Source organism: Berghia stephanieae, chromosome 5, assembly GCF_034508935.2.
Source record: "Berghia stephanieae isolate SIO BIC M18660-M18661 chromosome 5, UCSD_Bste_1.3, whole genome shotgun sequence".
In the NCBI taxonomy this organism is placed as follows: Eukaryota; Metazoa; Mollusca; class Gastropoda; order Nudibranchia; family Aeolidiidae; genus Berghia; species Berghia stephanieae.
The window spans coordinates 39,350,433-39,357,932 of record NC_088364.1 but is presented as its reverse complement, the minus strand read 5'-3'; the positions used below and the strand labels follow the sequence as shown (position 1 = coordinate 39,357,932).

At 37.1% G+C, this 7,500-nt stretch overlaps 1 protein-coding gene across 10 annotated transcripts in view; it reads left to right on the top strand.

The window, feature by feature from the left end:
• LOC144972894 (somatostatin receptor type 5-like) overlaps positions 1–7,500 on the top strand; it is a 179,061-nt gene that overhangs the window by 100,606 nt on the left and 70,955 nt on the right. For 7 of the 10 annotated variants that reach the window (XM_078914682.1, XM_078914685.1, XM_078914681.1 and 4 more), the window contains one exon: positions 7,393–7,500. This exon is cut by the window's right edge and continues 48 nt beyond it. The exons of the other annotated variants lie outside the window; for them this stretch is intronic. The gene's annotated coding sequence lies outside the window, so the exon portion shown is untranslated. The remainder of the gene's footprint in view (positions 1–7,392) is intronic. 10 annotated transcript variants of the gene reach the window in all.

The following is a 7,500-nucleotide window of genomic DNA, read 5'->3' as shown; positions in this document are numbered from 1 at the left end:
TCTACCCTTGTCTGCAGAATGTGCTTTTCTAATGATTCGTGGCGAGTCGTGTGGCCAAAATAGTTTAGTTTCAATTTCTTTACAGTTTGAAGAAGAATTGGTGATTTTATTCCGATCCTTCTCAGGACTTCTTTGTTTGTTTGTTTTTCAGTCCATGATATTCTGAGTATTTTTCTGTAGCATGCCATTTCAAAAGCTGTGATCTTTGTGCTCTCTGCTTTGCTGATAGTCCATGCTTCGCATCCATATGTTGCAGTTGGGAAAACAACACTTTTGAGGATTTTGATTTTTGTTTGAATGCACTGCCCTTTCCAGATATTATTCATCTTTTCTAGCTTTGATCTTGCCATTGCTAGTCTCCTCCTGATCTCTGGGGCCGATTTCCCGTTGTACTCAATCCTGGCTCCAAGATATTCAAAATTCTTTACTCTTTCTATTTCTTCTCCATTGATTTTTATGATGGCATCTGTTTTGCATTTGTCAGTATTCATGATTTTGGTCTTCTTTATATTCAGCTTAAGGCCTTTGGTCTCGCTATGTTCCTTTACAGATGTTATTAGATTCTCTAGTCCCCCGGTGTTGTGGACAATAGTGCAGTGTCGTCTGCGTACCTCAGATCTTTTATGGGTAGACCTTGCATTTTAGGTTCGTTGTAATTACTTCTCCTGACATCGTTTTCCACATCTCGCATTATACCTTCAGTGTAAATGCTGAACAAATGGGGTGATAGAATACATCCCTGTCTTACTCCTTTTGTAACTTTGAACCATTCTGTTGTTCCGCTTTCTAGTTGTACCGCTGATTGTTGGTTCTCATAGAGGGATCTTATCAGGTTTCTAATTCTAGGATCAAAGTTCATCTCCAGGAGAGTTTCCCATAGTTTCTCATGATTAACACAATCAAAAGCTTTCGAATAGTCTATAATATGGAAGATATCCCATAAAAATTTGGCATTCCACACGAAAGGATACCGGACATAAAAATGAACCCGTCCGGTGTGCGAAAATTGCTTGAAGGCATAGAAACGTTGAGAGTTACCAACAAAAAGACCCCATGGTCGGCAAACGATTTTATTCATGGATCAATTCTTTCATCTATCAAATCCACCAAATATCTAGGCCTGAACATAGGCAACACTTATCCTGGAATGATCATATTGTAAATAATTACAAAGAAAGCAAATGGCATCACTGCACCTCTTCAAAGAAATATAAAGAGTTGTCCAAGAAACATTAAGGCCAAATGTTACAAGACTCTAGTAAAATGTTTAGTGGAATATGTCAGCACTTTGTGAGGCCCTTTAAATAATAAAAACAAGAAAGAGGTTGAGATGGTGCAAGGAAGCGTTGTTCGTTTCGTTTTCGTCGATTTTGATAGAAGACACAGCGTTGAAACAGTGTTTACCAACTTTAAATGGCCAACTGGAAGAACGAAGAAAGCAAGCTATAGTAAGATAATGAACTGGACAATAAGTGGGTATGGAAGGTGCCATAAAAAGCAATAAAGAAAAATACATGACCTCGACTGGGGATCGAAACTCAGACTTTCTGATTACACGTGTAATGGTAGCACATCTGACCGGTTATCAGAAGGTCTGAGGTTCGATCCCCAGTCGAGGTCGACTGATTTTTTGGATGGATTTTTTTCTTGCATTTTTTCTTTCTTGCTTTTTCTGGCAACTATCATACACACTTGTTCAGTTCTTTATCTTACACCGGTGCCTGCTCCTTAATTTCTTAATTTGACATAAGCTAAAGTCATCTCGCTATACTGTTCAATAAAAATCTAATTTGATTGAATTTATCCACGACCTTGAACCGCAAAAGACAATTTGTACTTAAATGATTTAAAAAAAACAACATCGCATTGTTTTCTGCGTAGGAGTGAAGCATATCTATTGAACATAGGAAACAACGGAATTGTGTAAAAAAAAAAAACAACCCCCAACCTATTTTCATTTAATAATAGTTACCAATATATATTTCTTAACAAGGAAAAAATCCTAGGACGTAATTGCTTATAGGAACATTGCAGCCACAAACCAACCGTATTATTGGACATTTCTTAGGATTACCGGCCGCAAGCAGCCTATTTCTCCTCCCGTTTTCCATCATTTCTGTAAGGTCATTCCGGCATAAGTAACATCTGTCTGGATCTTAACCCTTTACAGACGCCGTTAGGTTTTTGCTTTAATCTAAAATCAAGATTTCCTTAACACTTCTAACAAGATGAGTAACAAGAACGATAGGATGACGTTGGTTCGGGGGGGGGGGGGGGGGGGGGGGGGGGTGATCTTTATTGAAACAATTGTCGTTTCGCTGTTACTACTACTCTCTTTGAGAAACGAACAGGACTTGTTATAAAAAATGTTATTAAACATTCTAGAGAACTCCCCATATTTGCGGGGAATATAAAGGCTATTACGATCAACCAGCCACACTATTTCAATCATTATACTACTGTAATGTGGAAATGAACACAGATCGCGACGAACTTTTCAACGATCAAAATCAGTCCGGTAATAAAGTCGGTAGGTGCGTGCACTTGAATGGCACAACATGGCGTCCCGATAGTGATTTCCAACATCAAAGGACCGATCATTAATCATTAGCAGATTTTATAAAGAATCATTTGAGCCAACGGGTCATAGAATTACCTTTCATTTCAAAAACGGTTTGCAAGTTACTCGATCGGATAACAAACTATAGAAAACAGTTTCGTTAACCTGTGCTGTTGGCAAAAAAAAAATAATTTAATGGGCTATACTTCCTTACTATGGAAAAAACATATATTAAAAAATTTGACCAGAAAACTCGTCCTTCAAATATCGATCGATTTAAATGACCCTCATCTTGGCAAAAACTCTCAAACCTGGGACTTTGCGAAGTTTACTGGCCAAATTTTTCGATACATGATTTTCCAGAGTACGGCTGTGTACTGAACAATTTGGGCCCTCAATTCTATTTTTTTTAAAGAATAAATGGATAACATTTATTATAATTTGAAAATAAGATTTTAGTTTGGCAGTTAAGGAGTTAAACACGATACATCCTCAATGTCACCGGCCGTCTATAATCTCATTATGTCCTATTATGCTAAATAAATAGGGTTTCCTCTCCCTGTGGATGTCCTATTCCGTTTGACGCAAAGAGTGAAAAAAATAGCAGAAGTCTAATAATGAAGAGTATAATAAAAGTAATGTTGGTGTCTTCTTGGCTGTAAATAAACCGATTCTGTCCCAGACTGTCGGTTCCCTGTTATGTTGACTCAATTAGTAGATTCTAGGACAGATTGCATTATGAAAGGAGAGTAAAAACAAAGAATTGTGAACAATTATGAAGATTATTTCCACCTTGCACGGTTAAGCATTACGCTTCGCAATTATTTATGAATTCTTCCTGCAAGCCACAGGAGGAACAATTTCCATATTTCATCAAGTCACTTGTTTAACATTCTTACATTACTAGCATTCTTACAAAACATCCGTCACTGCCATGTACCCATTCACACCTGAATCGAGTAGGGTATTGAGTATATGTGTGCAGTGCTTTTTTTTCAAAGACTCAAAAAAACGAGCTTTTATATAGAGCCATATCCACTGAATGTGTCCAAACCGTTTTACAAAGGTTCCCTAGACAGCAGCAACAATTAATATTTAGGTTAAGCGATGCTACAATTTTTTTTTTTTTTAGGACAGAGAAAAGGTTTTAACAGCCAGGTACTCATTTTACACCTGCATACGGCGAGAGAATGTGAGTAAAGAGCCTTTTCCAAGGACTCAACTATGCACCGAGTGAGGCTCGAACCACGCACCGCTCAGAGCGAGCCTCGAACCCACGACCTTCTGAGCCGAAGGTGAATGTTATACCACATGACAACATAGCCGCACTAGTTACAAGTTTTACGTGATTGTTTTCATCCATCTGGTTACACCATGATCAACATCCTAAATACTGATAGACGTATGGGATGGGACATTCAGACTGAAGAAGGCTGTAGGTTGTAAAGCCGACTGGGTTGACGTGATGACATCTTGTAAGAAGCAGAAAATCGCCATCAATGGAGCATAACCACCCACTTGACAATAATTCGATGGGCATTGGTATAAGAGTATGTAAGTGATGAAGTGACGGAATGTTACACGAGTATTCCATTTCTGATCTGTGAAAGTATGGATTAAGTCCAGTCGTTGACAAGCTTACATCCAGGATAATTGTTAACGTTTTCTATTTTCTAGTTGCTGTGTAACAGCAATGGACGATTCCTAATAAATGTATACATGAAACACTAGTACAGCTTTCTTCCCGAGCTGGATATTCGTAGATGGACAAATGATTGGTGTTTTAAAAAATTTATTTACTGTTGGTTTGGTTTTGGTTTAGCACCCCCACCCCCTCCCCTGCAAGGACTTCTATTTTACTGCTTGAGTAGTTTTCTTCATTCCTATGATGTAAGCACTATACAGCCTTCAGTTTTATAATAGCATCTGTCAAAAGTCATATTTGACTACCGTATTGTCCTGAACTGTTATATATATATGCATATATATATATATATATATATATATATATATATATATATATATATATATATATATATCGATCGACGGCGAAGAGTCATGTTATTGTTGTTCTTTTGGTGGATCCATTTAAAAGTAGATAGTCCGCCTCTACTTGTGGTGTGACATAATCTCTATTGGGCACGGTTTTGTGTCCAGCTTTGTAGTCTTGTGGTATACAACTGCTTTGTAAGGTGTCTGGTTAAAGTCCCGTTCTAGGCGATGCTTACTTTAGTCCTTGGACAAGGATATTTATTTAGATTTTCTCACCATATTCAAATGTAAAATGAGTACCTGACCGGCAACAGCTAGGCCTAAGTTGAACACAATCGTAATAGTGCATCATAGGCGTCATATTCTTAAGTGCATTGGATTTGTCAATATCAAAATGACAAATTAGAGAGCAGGCACTGGTGTAAGATAAAGATCTGAAAATGTGGGTTGAAACAGTGCCAGGCAAAGCAAGAAAGAAAAAACAAAGATAAAAATTATCCCCAAAAATCAGCCTGACTCATCTTGGGTAGCCGAAGGAGGCTGATTTTTGGGATATTTTTTTTTCTTTTGTATTTCTTCTTTCTTGCTCTGTCTGGTACTATTTCACACACACTTTTTCAGAGCGGATTTCCAGTACAACTCGCCTTGAAGTGAAGCTAACATTTCTTTCTTTGTGATGAACAAAATATCAATCTGTACGTTCATCTGGTTGATAAGAGACAATCAAACCAAATTGTCGTGTTCTTGACTTTGACGTGCTCTGCTCTCAAAATGTTGTTTGCTGAAATTGAGACTAAAAAGATTTATTATTTATTGATTCCGCCAGTAATAAAATATAATCCCAATGTTGTCTGACTCTTACTTCAAATTTATCATTTTCTACAACCAAGACATTACCTACCTGTACTATTGAGTTTTATGATGTAAATAGTGCTTGTCGAAGCTCGAAGAAATAAACAACAATGTGAAATTGAATGTAAGCTTCAATTTAATATACGAAAGCAGATCAAATGGACGTTTCGGGTTTCTCGATTATCAATAAAAAAGGATGAATGAAACACTACAGACGAATGAGATGAATTATATTCAATTTCACATTGTTATTTATTTGATTTTTATGACAGAACTGAAGTCCTGTTTATTCTATTGCGTTCCAGCATAAATTTGTCTATTTGTTGACTTTGATGTGATCTACTTTCCAAAAATGAGACTAAAATGGTGTATTGTGATAAAATATCGACTTACACCGACAGACAAATACACACACACACACACACACACATAATTTATAATAAACACAGGTAATATACACAAAAAATCACTCAAGATAAACTTTCTGATACGCACACGGCACACGGCATCCGTTTCTCTTCCCCGCCCCACTCCCTCTCTATTTCTCTCTATCTACCGATCTATTGAGTTTTAAATTGAAAAGTGAGCTTTTATATAGCGCAATATCCACTAATTGTGCTCAAAGCGCTTTACAAGGGGTCCCTGGCCAACAGAAACATTTAACATTTAGGACGGGACATGGCGCCTGTTAGGCGATATTACAATTCTTTTTCTGGACAGAGACAACGCTGTAAACCGCCAGGTACTCTTTTTACACCTGAGTGCGGTGAGAGAATGTGAGTAAAGAGCCTTCTCCAAGGACTCAACTATGCGCCGAGCGAGGCTCGAACCCAGGACCTTCAGATCCGAAAGAGAGTGTCATACCACTTGACCACATAGCCGCATCTATCTATCTATCTATCTATCTATCTATCTATCTATCTATCTATCTATTATTTTAATATGTATATCCAAGACGATTCAATATCTATCTATCTATCTATCTATCTATCTATCTATCTATCTATCTATCTATCTATCTATCTATCTATCTATCTATCTATCTATCTATCTATTGATTTCATCAACTAGTTTAAGTATCTCTTTCTCTGACGTACAAATATTTATTACTCTTTCTCAATAGGCACTAAGTATGTATTATTTGTGGATTAATCACACGCAGACATAAAAGAAACAGACAAATACACGAATAAACGCAAATTAACTTCGCTACTCAGAAGTACAGAAGACAGTCACCACAATTGCATTTCAAAACATAAATATATTTTTCTTTGGTATTTAATAAGGAAATAAAAGAAATTAACTCTCCTCATTTCGTCTAATGCATAAAATTAAAATTATCATTAAAAACATGTCGTCCTTTGAAATAATAATGTATTAGAATGTATTCTGGTTTCCTGATAACTCAGTTGTTAGAGCACTAGCTTCATACGCAAAGAGGCCGCGATCGATCCCAGGTCGATTTTTTTTTCAGACCCTCTGTCCACTCAGCAGTGATAAGGTAACTGGATAAGTTTGATGTGGCGGAAAGTACTTTGCGATGGAGAGATGTTTTTGCCAAGATGAGGGTCATTTAAATAGATCGATATTAGGAAGGACGAGTTTGCTGGCCAATTTTTTTTTTTAAACTTGTCTTTCCAGAGTACGACAAGTTAAAAACAGTAATAAATAAGAAATAAGGGCTAAAAATAAAACTAGACATAACACTTTATAACTGTCTGAAATAGCTATGGATTGGGGTTAGGGGTGGGTGGGTTATTTTGTAATCGCTCTCGGGGGAAATAAGGAAGTGAAGAGGATGGCGGGAAATGGAATATATGGATCCATTCGTGGTTCAGTTATAGAAGTATTGAATACATGCAGACCAGCCATTATTGTGTGCGAAGTTCCAGGTTTGGGAGTTTTTGCCAAGACGAGGGTCATTTAAATAGATCGACATTTGAATGACGAGTTTTCAGGCCTAATCTTTAAATACATTTTCTTTTCAGCGTGCGACAGACGGTTAACTTGAGAAATTCACTCTTTGGCATCTGCCCCATCCCGAAATATACAGCTGATCGATGCTTTAGGAACCTCCTTCAGAATTACTTGGCCCA